Here is a 16,268-nt window from a genome sequence, read left to right as displayed (position 1 = left end):
CCGGGCTCCCCGCTGCCACCGCCAGCCTTGCGCCCTAGCGCGCGCGCCCCCCGCCGCCGCTGCGGCTGCGCTCCGCTCACTGCTCGCAGGAGGAGGAGCCGCTGCAGCAGCGCTGACGCCGCCACCGACGCCTGGCCGGGCACAGGCAGCCTCCGCACCCCGACGCCGACGCCATCCCCTCGGCTCAGCCACAGGCGGCGGCTGCTTCTGCTGACTGGGAGGGAGGAGAGCTCCGAGGGGCCTCGCCGCGCCCTGCGCTCCCCAAAACCCTCCGAGAGGAAGCCGGCGGGCGGGCGAGGGTCTCCCAGCAGAAGGGGGCGCCGCTGGCTCCAGCTCTCAGCGCAAGTCTCAGCCGCGGGGGGGGGGGGGGGCAAGGACGGAGCACGGCTGGAAGCCCCAGGACCCTGCCGGGAGGAGGAAAGGCGCTGGCCAAGCCCGGATCTGGAGCTCCACCTACAGCCCAAGGAGAGGAGGGGGCGGGGAGGCACCCGAGGGGAGGGGGCTTCAGCTGCCTCGGCCCGCGGGGGCTCCGCAAATAATAAATTTAATAAATTCCTGCTGAGCCTTTGGGGGGGGGGGTCCTTGGCTCCTTCGCTCGCCCCCAGCCCCGGTGGCGTAGCGTGGGGGGTGCAGCGGGGCCGGGCGCAACATCTGGGGGTGGCGCTCGCACTCGAGTGCTAAAATCCACGGGTTAGGGGGCGCAAATTACTTGCCTTGCCCCGGGTGCTGATAACCCACGCTACGCCATTGACCCATGGTAAGGAGATTAATCATAATCATAATTTATTTATACCCCGCCCTTCCCGGTTCAGAAAACCGGGCTCAGGACGGCTAACAACAAATTTAAAATACTTAACTGTAGAAGCAGCATAAAATACAGTATAAAAACATGAATAACAATAAAATTCAAAGTTCAGAAATCAATTTGGGGGAAATCCATCTAAGAAGCATTAGATAGTCACCAGGGCTACCTGGCTGAATTAGTCCTACTTGGGCCAGCAAGGAGGCCAGGGGAGAATTAGCTGTGGGGTCTCAGAGTGAGTAATCTTCATAAAAGGGGAGGGGGAGGGAAGAGAAGGGAAATAAAAGATCAAACTGAATTCAAATTAAAGGCCAGGCGGAATAGCTCTGTCTTACAGGTCCGACAGAAGGAGGTTAAATCCTGAAGGGCCCTAGTCTCCTGGGACAGAGCATTCCACCAGGTCGGAGCCATCACTGAAAAGGCCCTGGCCCTGGTGGAGGATAGTCTGACTTCTTTAGGGCCCAGGACCTTTAAACTATTTTTTATTCATGGACCTTAAGGTCCTCTGCAGGGCATACCAGGAGAGGCGGTCCCATAAATACTTGGACTACAGCTGTTTTTGGACTACAGTTCCTATCATTCCTTACCACTGGTCCTGCTAGCCAAGGATGATGGGAGTTGTAGTCCAAAAACCACTGGAGACCCAAGTTTGGGAAACCCCGATCTAGTGGGTTGGCTCCCCTGCTTATATATTAAAGTACATTCCAACCCGACAAAACTTAACGGTTTCTACAACTCTCTTTCTCGCACACCCTTTCTGCATCTCTCCACGACGTCTGGGCTGTGCCCTGTTATAATCTTTTTAAGCCACCGGCTCATTTGATATCGGTGCACTAGATATCACTGCACACACAAAAAGCCCCCCGAAAACTCCTTATTTATGTTTAAATGGTCTCCTACGTCAACGCTGCTCCGCAGACCATCAATCCACAGAAGCTCTTAGCCGAATGAAAGGAACGGCTTCGCGCTCCCAGCCACTCTCCGCTTGGAATTCTGCCAAAGGCATGATTGCAAAAACAAATCATTTTAACCTCAGCATTTTTGGTTTCGAGAAAGATCTCCAAGTGGCACAATAGTCTCCGTCTCCCTATAACAGCAGGTGCAGCTGTGGCCTCTCCACCTTAGCGCTCGTTCCCCCCATGGGAGTCTTCGAAATGCGCACAAGACAATACTAAATACGTTCACAGCACCGGTGTGGGAGCCAAAAGAGAGGCAGGCATAAATTGCCATTGGCTGCAGATGATGTCCTTTTCATCTAGTGCTCAGCTAGGATGACTTCACTGGCACTTTAATAAATTGTCAAGACCAGGGGGCTAGGGAGCAAGTGAGATAATCTTCCAGGAATCAGAGCCTCCTGCTTGGGCAATGGTTCTTCAGTGCCCCCTTTTCAACTGGAAGTGACAGGCACATAACCTCTTGTTTTTTACACACATATATTTCTCTCTCTCTCTACTATTTGGGGGTGGAGGCTATGTGCACATTAGTGACTTGAAACACGGTGAGGTCATTCTCTCCCCCCCCCCCTTACATTTCAACTCACATTATTACCTTGCTGTACACAGCAGAGAGAGGTCAAGGATGTCGTCACCCAGTATGAATAACTTGATTTGTCGTCCCCACTCCACCCCACCCGCAAGACCTTCAGCTCCACTTCTCATCTGGGCACCCAGTAGAGCATGAGACTCTTAAATCTCAGAGTCGTGGGTTTGAGCCCCACATCGGGTGAAAGATTCCTGCATTGCAGGGAATTGGACTAGATCAGTGTTGGCCAAACTTGGGTCTCCAGCTGTTTTTGGACTACAACTCCCATCACCCCTAGCTAACAGGACCAGTGGTCAGGGATGATGGGAATTGTAGTCCCAAAACAGTTGGAGACCCGAGTTTGGCCAACATTGGACTAGATGATTCCCAGCTGCTGTTGGACTGCAACTCCCATCATCCCTGACCACTGGTTCTGCTAGCTAGGGATGATGGGAGTTGTAGTCTAACAACAGCGGTGGACTCGAGTTTGGGAAACACTGGCTTAACTGCAGCTGACGTTTTCAAATCGGATGGAAGCTGGTTTGAGGGGAAATTTATCAGCAGTACTTCTCAAGAAGAGACAGGATGTGATGGATTGTGGCTACAGTCATGTGTAAAGGTAAAGGTAAAGGGACCCCTGACCATTAGGTCCAGTCGTGGCTGACTCTGGGGTTGCGGCGCTCATCTCGCTTTACTGGCCGAGGGAGCCGGCGTACAGTTTCCGAGTCATGTGGCCAGCATGACTAAGCCGCTTCTGGTGAACCAGAGCAGCGCATGGAAATGCTGTTTACCTTTCCGCCGGAGCAGTACCTATTTATCTACTTGCACTTTGACGTGCTTTTCGAACTGCTAGGTGGGCAGGAGCTAAGACCAGGCAACGGGAGCTCACTCCGTTGCGGGGATTCGAACCGCCGACCTTCTGATCGGCAAGCCCTAGGCTCTGTGGCTTAACCCACAGCGCCACCCGCAGAGCCCAAGAAAATGGCAACATGTCCACAGTCTAAGAAGCCTGATGACTTGCAGGGGTGGCCTCCATGTTGCCTTTATGTGTCCTAGCAATGTGTTGTCAAGAGGCAGATGCTAGTCTGAGAAATCACCCTAGGGCTGAAGAGTAACTCAACAACAGCTTCACAAGTTGTTCACTCCGTCATGGACATACCGTATTTTTCGCCCTATAGGACACACTTTTTCCCCTCCAAAAATGAAGGGGAAATGTGTGTGCGTCCTATGGGGCGAATGCAGGCTTTCGCTGAAGTAATAAACAAATCCTGGAGGCTATGCCCCAAACACTCTCGTGGCCTATTTTTGCTGAATGTGTGTGTGGTCTACTTTCCCCATCTGTGAGTGCTGCTGGAGGCTGAACCCCTTCCTAAAAAACATTCCTGTGATCCAGGAACAACCAGCCACTTCTGAACATAATATTATTTCTCTCCATAACTGAACAGGAAGAGGATATTCCCTCCACAAGCCCTAGTTTGGTGTCATCTGCAAATTTGAAAGCTGGAGTCCAATAACACCACATGTGGCGTTAGAAGCTTGCATGATGCCTCTTTCTAAGGTACTTTTTTGGATGGAGTCATTGATCTTTGTTTCCCAACACTGGAAATGCAGATGAACTGTTTCTCCCCCTTGTTCAGCTGACACAGTGCCCGATATAAGTATACCAGGAATACGGGCAAAAGTCCTAAAGACAAAGCATTATCCTCATGGACTTTCCAACAGCTTGACTGTTACAAAGCGATTTATCTCAAGATGTTATGCCTGTACTTTGTTGGACATTTCGTCGAATGCTACAGACAGGAGTGGAGAAAATATCTGGGTGGGTTAAAGGTAAAGGGACCCCTATAGTCGACCAATCAGTGTTAAAGAAGGATAGAACTTTTTTTATGTACGCTACAGCAGCAGCAAGAATTCTCATCGCAAAACATTGGAAGACACAAGATCTACCCACCCTGGAAGACTGGCAGATGCAACTAATAGACTACATGGAGATGGCGGAAATGACTGGCAGAATCCGAGACCAGGGAGAAGACTCAGTGGAAGAAGATTGGGGAAAATTTAAAACCTATTTGCAGAAATATTGTAAAATTTCTGAATGTTGATGACATTGAAATGAAATGCTGGGGTTCTAACAATAAGGTAAAATTTAAGATTAAACCAACAACAGATGAATTAATGGGCTATGAATTTGCTGAACCAACTTTTAAAAGGGATACAAGAACGGGGGACGCGAGGAAGTCAGGAAAATATGTGAATTTAAGATATAAAACTAAGAAAGAGGGAATTTTTGTGTTTTTCCTATATGTGCTTTTTTCCATTATTAGTTTTTAATGTATGTATTTTTGTATTTTTGTGCTTAATGTTTGTATTGTTGTATTTTGTAGTATGTATTTGGTGTTTTTATATTTTTCTTGTCTTTGTCCCTGTATTTTTTCTTGCACACCTTGCATTTGTTAAAACTTAATAAAACTTTTATTAAAAAAATAAAGGTAAAGGGACCCCTGACCATTAGGTCCAGTCGTGACCGACTCTGGGGTTGAGGCACTCATCTCACTTTATTGGTCGAGGGAGCCGGCGTACAGCTTCTGGGTCATGTGGCCAGCATGACTAAGCCGCTTCTGGCGAACCAGAGCAGCGCACAGAACTGCTGTTTATCTTCCCGACAGAGTGGTACCTATTTATCTACTTGCACTCTGACATGCTTTCGAACTACTAGGTGGGCAGGAGCAGGGACCAAGCAACGGGAGCTCACCCCGTCGCGGGGATTTGAACCGCCGACCTTCTGATCGGCAAGTCCTAGGCTCTGTGGTTTAACCCACAGCGCCACCCACATCCCTCTCTGACTGAGGCTGAAAGGTAAAAAGGTAAAGGGCCCCTGTACAGTTAAGTTCAGTTAAAGACGACTATGGGGTTGCAGTACTCATCTTACTTCAGGCCAAGGAAGACAGCGTTTGTCTACAGACAGCTTTCCGGGTCATGTGACCAGCAGGACTAAACCACTTCTGGTTCAATGTGGGGCACCATGACGGAAACCAGAGCGCACAGAAACGTCGCTTACCTTCTCACTGCAGCGGTACCTATTTATCTACTTGCACTGGTGTGCTTTCAAACTGCTAGGTTGGCAAGAGCTGATACAGAGCAACTGGAGCTCACCCTGTCGTGCGGATTCAAACCGCTGACCTTCCAATCAGCAAGCCCAAGAGGCTTAGCGTTTTAGACCACAGCACCAACCGAGGCTGAGCGGACCATGCGAGCATCAAGCAGGCAACTGTGTTTACTCACATCCATTGAATTGATATCTAATACAAGCAAGAATTGATAGAGCAGGGCAGCAGGGAGGGGATGTTCACAAAACGATCAGGACTTACGCTCCTTGAGGCGGAGGGGGGAAGGGATACAGGAAAGCTCTGGGCTTTCAGGAACAATTTATCTTGTGCTTGTAAGGGGCAAAGCGGATGTGACAGGTGATAGACCTGTGTGTCAGAATCATCTCACTGCACATTTCGATAGGGCAGGGGATAAAGGGGATAAATGGCACCAGCACAATACGGGCTGGATCAAGAGGGTGCCACACTTCACCCATGCTGCCTCCCCAATACTCTCTCTCTCTCCAGATGTTTTCTTCCTGATGGGGCTTCTCCTTCCAGGGTAATGAAGCATGCTGACATGCAGTGAGAAAGTTGCACCTTTCACCTGTGGCCTTTAATTCCTGAGACACTCTAACAGTTCTTGGACGGCGTACTCGTACATCCCAACACACTGTTTAGGAATTACTGGCTTTGGGATTAGGTGTTCCTGCTGAGCAGCTTATCAGTTATGTGGGCTTCAGCCTGTTGAAGGGCATTCATGTCTACTTCATAGGTAGCACTCTTTATCCACTTTGTCCTAGCACCTGAGAGTAACAGGAGCCTAGCCTGTGATAATGAAGAGCTAGAATCATATGTCTACAGGGATGAGAGAATATGAGAATTTCAGTTTCTCCCATTTCCTAATTGTTTTTCAATCTCATGTTCTGTCCCCTACATTTCCAGGTCAGATGGGCGGCATATAAATAAAAAAAATTGTTGATGATGAATAATCTCCCCAGGGAGGCTCACCTGGCGCCTTCGTTATACACCTTTAGGTACCAGGCAAAAACATTCCTCTTCAACCAGGCCTTGGGCTGATTAACATCCTATGCCATTTTAAATGCGTTTGCGGTGGTGGGTGTTACTGTTTCTGTTTCTCTTATGTATTTTGTGTTTTTACCTTGCATTTTTATGCTGTGAACCTCCCCAAGATCTTAGGATGAAGGGTGGTATACAAATTTAATAAATAAATGAAAATAAATAAAATGGGAGGGTAGGACTTCAGAAGGCTCCCTCTGACCTTCAGGATCCGAGGCAGTCTGCCTCAATTCCAGCTGGCAGAATTGGGAGCAGGTTATTGTGCTGGTGGACTTCCCATAGGAATCTGATTGCTCACAGTGAGAACGGAATGCAGGCCTTTCGACTGATCCAGCAGAGCTCTTCTTAAGTTCAGGTAGATAATACTGACCTGACAGCTTTGTGTAGGATGTGGCTCGAGTATAATTACTTACCTTTTCGTTGAGGAATCTCTTATAGGCTTCCAAACCTATGAGAGACAGTGTGGTGCAGTGGTTAGGAGCGCTAGACTCGTAATCTGGTGAACCAGGTTCGCGTCTCTGCTCCTCCACATGCAGCTGCTGGGTGACCTTGGGCCAGTCACACTTCTCTGAAGTCTCTCAGCCTCACTCACCTCACAGAGTGTTTGTTGTGAGGGAGGAAGGGAAAGGAGAATGTTAGCCGCTTTGAGACTCCTTCGGGTAGTGATAAAGCGGGATATCAAATCCAAACTCCTCCTCCTCCTCCTCTTCTTCTTCTTATGACGTAATTCTGTTTTAACCCCACAAAAGCCACTGCTATCGTTTTGGTGAGCAGGCATGTCAACGAGGGGACGGCGGATGATTCTTTGCGGGGTGAATTCCATCAAGGTGTGCGCACACAGGTTCTCAGCGTCGGAAATGGCCAAATCACTTGTGGTCTCCTGTGTAGCTAATAAAAGGAAGAGAAATGATTTCATCAAGAAGAGCCATTTATTTCACAGGTCTGTGGTCAAGGGGGCTGGATATTGCTTCCCCTCCATGCTTGCCCTCCACCGAGAACGTTGCTTTTGCCGTGATGAATGCTGCCACCTTCTGCGACGTTAAGAGTACGTCGTGTCCCTTCACAGCTGCTTGTCCCCTCTTCCCTAAGAAAACAAATGACAGTCCCCTTAGTGTCATCCTACCCCCCCCCATTCCTTTCTTTAAATGACTTTTCTCTTGGAGATTTATTGCAAGAGCTTTGCTAGAGATTTGTAGCAAGCAGTGCTCAGCCTGTAGCCTCACATCCTCAGTGCCACAGCCATAATTCTCCCAGAGTGGAATGATAGAAGATCACAATGGCTAATAATGTATTATGATGATACTGTCTGCGCAAGAAAGATTGTGTTCCGTTTTCAGCAGCTCATTTGGGTCGCACGGAACTTTTCCTCACCTCGCCGAAACAAATGGCGCTTTCTTGGCTGTGCATGCAAGCCAAGTAAATTAAGCAACAGCAAATAAATTAAAATAAGGCAGCTATCCTGTCACTATCTGGCATGAGTTTGACTTTCACAAGGAGCTGCTCTGAGGAAGATGTGTGTGTGTTTATGTATATGTATATAGTTCCTGGTGCCTTAGATTCAATATGTCAGGATGATAGGCAGTGACAAATGTTTAGTGGCCTGTTCCAAATGAACCACATATAAAGATGTGTCTCTCTCCTGCTAGCTGAGGCCTTTGGAGGGGCTAAGTGAAGCCCAAACTGATGAAACGGGAACGCTGTGAAAGTAGAAGGAGACAAGTAACAGAGAGAAGCATCTCATCAGGACCTACTAAGGGGCAGGGAAATTGTTCTGAGAGCCAGAGGAGGTGTGTTGACTTCCCAAGTCCTGCCCCTCATGTGAGACATGGAGAACATCTTGTACTCTGCTCAGTTGGATTTCCTTCCACATAAGTGTCCCTAAGGGACATAGCTTAGTTTTGAGCCTTACATTCCACATGGAGACATGTGGAGAAGCTTTGGGTAGTTGGTACGTTGGCAGGGGTTCAGGCTTAGCACTGAAATGACCAGACAATTGAACATGCAGGTTATTTCTCCGTATATGAACCAGCCCAGACCTTGTGGTCTTCATCAGAGGCCCTTCTCCAGGAGCCCCACCCAAGACAGGTGCAGAGGGTGGCCACATGAGAACAGGCCTTTATGGTGGGGTCTCCCATCTGTAGAATACTCTATAGTGGGAGACATGCCTGGTGCCATTCTTGTTGATCTTTAGGCACCAGGCAAAGGCTTCTTTGTTTACCAAGACCTTTGGCAATAAAGACATCTGAAGGCAGCCAAGAGTGGCTGGGACAACCCAGTCAGATGGGCACCATATAAATAAAGTTATTACTATTGCCTCCTATGGCTGTGCTCATCTTTTAGCAGGGTGGATAGGACTTGTCCTTATTCATATTTTACTGAACATGCTTTTTATGTAATTGTATTGTTCATAGTTTTAACCACCCCCCCAATTTTAAATTGGCTTTATTTGTTGTATTTTATCTTTTCAAGTGTCCTGATCCCCTGGCCTACCTGGCAGATAGCGTGCCAAGGCAAAGTTCCAAGTCCAAAAGCCAATCCATACAAGCCAAGTTCAAAGACCAGGAAACACAGTCCAGGATCAGTCCAAGTGTGCCAATATGGGAGTTCAGCAGTCAGGATACAGACCAGAGTCAATCTCGAAGTAGAAACCCATGAAGGTCTGAGGAGAATCCCAGGTGAGGCGCCTCAACATGGGCAGGTGAATAGACACAGTACCTCAGCTCTGCTGCCTTCTTATACTGTGTATGTTGATTGCAGCTTCTGCGCTTGATGAGGCAGGTGCCCCAGATGAGGAATCACATGCGTCCTTCCCCACTTGGCCAGCTAGTGAACTAGGCTCTGCTTCCTGGAGTGCCTCACCCACTGGTCTTAGGTGCATTGGGACACTGTGACGGAAACCAGAGCACACGGAAACGCCGTTTACCTTCCCGCACAGTGGTACCTATTTATCTACTTGCTTTCGAACTGCTAGGCTGGCAGGAGCTGGGACAGAGCAATGGGAGCTCACCCCATTGTGGGGATTTGAACAGCCAACCTTCTGATCGACAAGCCCAAGAGGCTCATTGGCCACAGCGCCACCTGTGCCCCATGTATCCTTCAATTGTTATTTGATTGCTCCTTGTGCCTGCTTTCTGCTTGGCCCTTTAGTTTTCACTTGCTCTTTGTCCCTGACTACTGGTTTGCCTGTGGCTCCTGGGTACTGGCCAGTGCTTCTTCTGTTTTGTTGAAAAAAATGAGAAATGGTGCCGGTACTCACCATGAAGTTGTTACATTAAGAATACTCCTAGAAAAAAAGCTCTGGTCCTGACTCACCACATACTGCTCCCTATTACGGCTCAGCTCTTACACAAAGTCAGAAGTAAGCAAACTAAACCTCACCTTAAAAACCTAAATTTAAACACAAGACTTTTTCTTTTCTTTTCTTTTTTGGATTTGTATATTGTCCTTCCTCCATGAAGGGCCATTAAAATATCGTTCTATATTATCACAAGGGGGGAGGATTCTACACCAGCCAGAAGAACAAGGATGGCATTGATGGAACAGGCTCAAATGCTTATTACTGAAGGTTGTAAAGAGATCAGCAAACTCAGGAATGCACATGGCCGTGGTGATGTGGGAGATGGCAGGGAGGAGGGAGACTGCAGGAAGGAGGGAGGCAGGCCAAGACCTTACATGGTAATAGGAACTTACTATAATTTTTGATTTCCCAGAAATCAGGTGGTTTACAAGAAATCAGGTGGTATTGTATTCTGCAAATGTATAAAAAAGCTGGCTCGCTCAGAATTCGGGGGCAGACATTGGGCAACGCGTGTCTGTACCATTTTCGTCATGACAAAATAAAGGGATTTTTCCTGCTGTCATTTTGACTCTTTCAAGCGTCTCTATTGCTCCAAGGATCTCATCAGATAAGGAGGTCATAAAAATGTCCTTCATCCAGAGATCCCAGGGCGGTTCACAACATAAATATACAAAATGAGAACACAAAATACTGTACATAATAAAAACAAGAACTGAAGCCAACCAATAACGGGGCATAGATTAGCTTCCATGGCTGTCAGAAGTGCACGTCTCACCATGGGCATAGCCAACGGGGGGCAGGGAGGGGCAGCTGCCCCCCTCAATCAATAAAAATACATAGCTGAGGTTCTCCCCCCCCCGATAAAAAGCCTGCCCCCTAACATAAATCCTGGCTATGCCTATGCCTCTCATTATTTTTTTATTTTTCAATGAGAGCTATAGGTTGATTAGTGGCACATGGGTGGCACTGTGGTCTAAACCAGTGTTTCCCAACCTTTTTTTGGGCAAAGGCACACTTGTTTGATGAAAAAAATCTCCATTTGATGAAAAAAACCACCATTACAGCCCCGTGACGTCAGCACGCAGCGTCACGCCGGGAGGGACGCACGAAAGTGTAAGTTTCAATTTTTTCCCCTCCCCCTTGCCGGGGAACCTCCAAGCTTTGGGGGTGGGGGGGGAGGAGGCAGCAAAGCGAGGCAGGAAGGAGAGCGCGGCTTGGCTGGGTGAGCTTTGGCAGGGGCAGGGAATGAGAGCCGCGAGGCGGGCGCTGCGGACGGAGGTGCTGCCCGCCAAGCTCGCAGGCAGCCAGGCAGGCAGACGGCGAGAGCCCCGCGCTGGGCGGCCTCTCCTCGCCGCCTCTGCCGCCCCGCCTCTCGCCGCCTGACTCGCCCGCCTCCCTCCAGGCAACATCTTGCGGCACACCAGGCAACATCTCGCGGCACACTAGTGTGCCGCGGAACAGTGGTTGAAAAACACTGGTCTAAACCACAGAGCCTAGGGCTTGCTGATCAAAGGTCAGCAGTTCGAGTCCCCGCAACGGGGTGAATTCCCGTTGCTCGGTCCCAGCTCCTGCCCACCTAGCAGTTTGAAAGCACATCAAAATGCAAGTGGATAAATAGGTACCGCTCCGGTGGGAAGGTAAACGGCGTTTCCATGCGCTGCTCTGGCTCACCAGAAGCGGCTTAGTCATGCTGGCCACATGACCCGGAAGCTGTCTGTGGACAAATCCCGGCTCCCTCAGCCTAATAGAGTGAGATGAGCGTGCAACCCCAGAGTCGTTCGCGACTGGCCTAACGGTCAAGGGTACCTTTACCTTTATAGGTTGATTATCTGTTTAATACCACACCATTTGCATTAGATACTTTAATAAATAAGTTGGTGCCCGTCTTCAGACTATTATTCAAGATATAGCACAAAATATATGAGGATTTGCTGCCTCCCCTGCCCCCTGTTCACCATATTCTGCTTTCTTGAATAAAAATAGTTGGGAAGCTGTTGAGAGCACAGTAGAAGGGTGAGATCCTTTCTCCTGCCCACATATACTATGCTTATCAAACATGAAAGGTACTTTATATCATTCCAGAGTTGGATCTCTCTGGCTTGTTGGCACATCATCTCTGCACCCAGTGAAATCTAACCAGTTATTTAGTGGCAAGCAAAAACCAATGAGAAAGGATAAAACCACGGATCTTTAGGCAGATCAGATTAGGGTAAGTGAAAGCCAATGGCAACGACCTAATTTTAGCAAAAAAAATCAGTACTTAACCACGCCATAATAGCGATATTTGTGCTACCAGTGTATTAGCATCACACAGATGGCAAGACACTTCAGTTGCATACCTTCTGTTGACAGTGTTATGAGCACCTACGTTTTAAGAGGAGGAGAAGCACTGTATCTCCTGAAAAGGTGTCAGGGCTAATTCCAAAGAGGTGAAGACATTTGCTATTAGCATCTAAGGATTCTTCTCCCATCATGATTCATTCCTCATATGCAAATCTGTTCTATTTAGGACGACTGCAAAATGATTCTATCATCCTGTCATCTGGCTTCTCTGCGCTTCCATTGGTCTGTATTTATAGAATGGCTATAATAATACAAGTCTTGTCTTCTCGTTCTGATAGTGCGTTTCGGGTAAGTTTGACTGAGTTATCCTGCCACTGAGCCAGGTTAACGACTTGTCCTGTATTCAGACTGTGAACTCACAGGCCATGGACTATCTCCTGAGCTAACCAGCAACAAGAAGCGGCTATCGGGGAGTGATCTGGTGCTTCAGAGAACCTGCAGGAATTCTGAGAGAAAGAGGGTGCTGCTTCAGTGCTGTCCAGAACCCTACTGAGGTCTTTATTTCATTAAGTTTATTATTACATTTTGGGGACACAGGTGACGCTGTGGTCTAAACCACAGAGCCTAGGGTCCTTGCCGATTGGTCCCTGCTCCTGCCAACCTAGCAGTTCGAAGGTATATCAAAGTGCAAGTAGATAAATAGGTACCACTCCGGCAGGAAGGTAAACGTTTCCATGTGCTTCTCTGGTTCTCCAGAAGCAGCTTAGTCATGCTGGCCACATGACCCGGAAGCTGTATGCTGGCTCCCTTGGCCAGTAAAGCGAGATGAGTGCCACAACCCCAGAGTCGTCCGCAGCTGGACTTAACGGTCAGGGGTCCCTTTAACTTTACCATTACTATTACATTTACACACCACGTTTCCTTCAAGTCGCTCAGGGTGGTGTATGTGATTCTCCCATCTCCATCTGATCTTCACAATAATCCTCCAGGATAGGCTCGGCTGAAGGACAGTGGCTGGCCCAAAGTCATCCAATAAGCTGAAAATTTGAACCCTGGCCTCCCAGGGTTCCTAGTCCGGCACTCTAACCACTCACACCACATTGGTTCTTGAGTAGTAGTGCCTTCCTCATTAGTATTCCAGTTCCAGCCTTCAGTTGCTTGCTTCTGTTGTTTCTTTATTTCTATTAATACATCTGTACGTATACAAAATGTAAGGATACAGCATACAAATAGAGAAACCTGTGTTCTTCCTCCACAGTGCTATTCAAGAAGACAAGAGTGTGAGGGTTAAGAACCAGGTCAAAAGAGTGTTGTCAAAAAAGACAGATGACTCAACTACTGTATATTAGCCATGTTACAATGGTATAACTATGTTATAAACATGTGACACCAGATGGTGCTGTAGAGCACAAAACTTTGTCTATGCGATTTTACATAGTTCCTTCCCTTTTGTTATAACAATTTAATTTATGACTTATTTATAATGTTTTTCCCCCTATGTGTAGATCCTGACAGAGCAGTGGCAAGATATTGCTCACCAGCCTGCACCAAAAGAAAGTATCTTACAAGTTCCAACAAGTCATACTTGCATGGATACATGAGACAAAGTGATTGTTTGTTCATATGTGTTGTAGTTCACCAAATAGTGATAAAGTCCTGAGGATCCACCCCACCTTGTAAAGCTTTCAGATGATGAGAGAAGCACGCCCCACCCTCTGCCACCACAGGGAGCCTCTGCTGCTGCTGGGAAGTGTGGCACAATCTCCGCTGCTGCAGGAAGGTATGGCAGGCCCCTCTGCCACCACGGGGAGGCCCAGCAAGGCCCTCTGTCACTGCAGATATATATTGTGATATAACAAGATACCATATTTAGCTGGTGATATATCGTGATGATGAAAACCAGATATCACGCAGCCCTAATAGGGAGTAAACGCCACTGACTGTAGTGGAACTTACTGCTTAGTAAACATGTCTAGGATTCCCTCATGATGCCCTACAGACTGCTTTGCCTGGCGACAGGCTCAGAGAATGCAGGATCCCTGAGAGAGATTTATCGTGAGCTGCATTTTTATAGGCTTCTACCAATTTAGAGTCAATTTCTAAGGTGTCTGTCACAAGAAGACTATTTACTAGAGCTGTCAATCAATTAAAGAATGTTTTAATTAGTTGATCAATTAATCAGCTACAAGGCAATCAACAGATCTATATAAATCTGCATATTACTGGATGCTAAATATACAGTAAATGCCTTTTTCAGAAGGGTGTTGGACGTTAAGGAGACATTTGTCAGTTTCTGAGTTGTTTATGGCTTGGTGGCTTACAGTAATAAAAAAGAGTGATAATTATTTATTACATTGTGAATGATCTCATACTTCTTTCTGCACTATAAATGTAGTGTCATTTATATAACATATTTACTCTCATGGCTTTCCCTAAAGGATACTGGGAACTGCTGTTTGGCGTGAGTGCTGAGAATTCTGTTAATGCTCCCTAGCTTTTCTTACAATACAAGTTTATAGGATTCGTTAGACAGAGCTAATGATTATTGAGGCTGCAGTTCCGTGTCCACTTACTTGAGAATAAGTCCCAGTGAATTCGACAAGACATCCTTCTGAGTTGACACATGTAGGGATGTCCTAAGCTTGTTGTGTAGATGTGCCCAAATGGCTTATTCTCATAGTCTAATCTTGACTATTATGCCTCTCACTTGCAGAGCAATCGTATACATATTTGCTCAGAAGTAAGTCTCACTGTGTTCAGTGGGGCTTTTCCCCACCCTTAATCTATTCTGAAACAATGCCTATCACGTGCTGCCACTGCTCAGTCAAACAGAGTTTTAAGGGGAAGGGTAGTGGATGGTGGGTAGGGAAAGAAAACTTTGGAAGTTTTCTCTGGTTCAGATTTTAAATCTGTGTTTGATAAGAATTCTGGTGCTGTATTTATTTAGTGAGAGTTACATACTGCTTAATCAACGAAAGCATGGCTTTGGGATTCATGTAGAAAGGCAAGGATAATGCAGGTGAAGATCTGAGCATTTGTAATTTCAGAATTGCTTTTCCCTCATGTTTGACACCCTGTAGGGGGAAATGTTATACAGAGAAGATTTCTCATTACCCGTTTTCATGCTTTGGAGTCAACATGGGTTGACCCTCACAATAGGTTTGTGGTCTTGTAAAATATTGTATGTGCCCAAATTGTTTCTCATTGTAAATGCAATCCACTTTTTCTAAGATTTTTCAGCAGGTGGAGAGTGGTGACCTGGATATTTGCTGAGAAATCCACAAAGCTGCTTCATGCGCACACACATGCACCGAAACAGTGACAATTTAAACATGTAAAACCAGTAAGTGTATACACCATACATGTAAAGCACATGACACCCTCCCCACCGAACCCTAGGAAGTATAGTTTGTTAAGGCAGCTGGGACCGGTCACTCTGTGAAGGGTAAATGACAGTTTTCAGGATTCTTGTGAGGGGGGGAGGGGAAGCAATGTGCTTTAAATGCATGGCGTGCAATCATTTTAAACCCCTCCGAAGGTGCAAACTCTCTGCTCTTTGAGTTTGGAATAAACTTAAAGCTTTTTCTTGGCAATAATTGAGACGAGAACACCCCTGTTCCTCCCCCCTCCCACAAAAGGATAGCCGATCTGTTACAGCTTTAATACCACGATTGCTCTCCGTTGACTTAAAATAACCACGATCCTTGCCCACTGTGTTTTTAGCTTTAAAACCACGATCGCTGCCTTTCGAATTAAAAATGAGCAACTTGACTTCCCTACCCCCCCCCCTTAAAAATCACTGGGTTCTCACGAGCTGTGCCTCTGCGTCCACCCACCCCGGTTTCCCTCTCGCTCCCCTGCTCCTTTCCCAACCCGTTCGCCATAGGAGAGATGCAAAGGTCACCACGCAACCGAAGGGTATAGGGAAATGATATTCCTATGAATAACGGCAGGAACAGGAAAAGGAGTGCAAGGCGCTTTCCCAAGGTCACGCAGGCATTATATCAGGAGATGAAAGCAACAACAACAACAACAACAGCCGTTGTTTCCCCAAGCCGGCGCGCTGCTAAATACTTCGCTCCACTCTTTCCCCCTCCTGCAAAAAAGAAAAAGAAAAAAAGCAGGAGGTGCGTCAAGCGAAACAGAAGAAAAGGAGAGAAAAAGAGAAAGCAAGCAATAATGATACGCCGGAAGTGAG

At 47.3% G+C, this 16,268-nt stretch overlaps 2 long non-coding RNA genes across 4 annotated transcripts in view; both read left to right on the top strand.

The window, feature by feature from the left end:
- LOC308577017 overlaps window positions 1–16,268 on the top strand; it is a 243,969-nt gene that overhangs the window by 139,482 nt on the left and 88,219 nt on the right. The gene's annotated exons all lie outside the window — the stretch shown is intronic.
- Window positions 6,599–14,551, top strand: LOC308577035. Of its 3 annotated transcripts, XR_014003369.1 has the most exons (5): window positions 6,599–7,429; window positions 8,959–9,164; window positions 11,870–11,996; window positions 12,297–12,624; window positions 13,329–14,380. It is a non-coding gene; the product is annotated as an uncharacterized lncRNA (long non-coding RNA). The 3 variants fall into 3 exon arrangements; XR_014003367.1 differs by lacking the exon at window positions 6,599–7,429 and having other exon boundaries at window positions 8,293–9,164; window positions 12,409–12,624; window positions 13,329–14,551; XR_014003368.1 differs by lacking the exon at window positions 6,599–7,429 and having other exon boundaries at window positions 8,293–9,164; window positions 13,329–14,551.

The sequence above is a fragment of the Podarcis bocagei genome, assembly GCF_964188305.1.
Source record: "Podarcis bocagei genome assembly, chromosome: 17".
Classification (NCBI taxonomy): Eukaryota; Metazoa; Chordata; class Lepidosauria; order Squamata; family Lacertidae; genus Podarcis; species Podarcis bocagei.
This window is presented reverse-complemented; position numbering and strand designations above follow the sequence as displayed.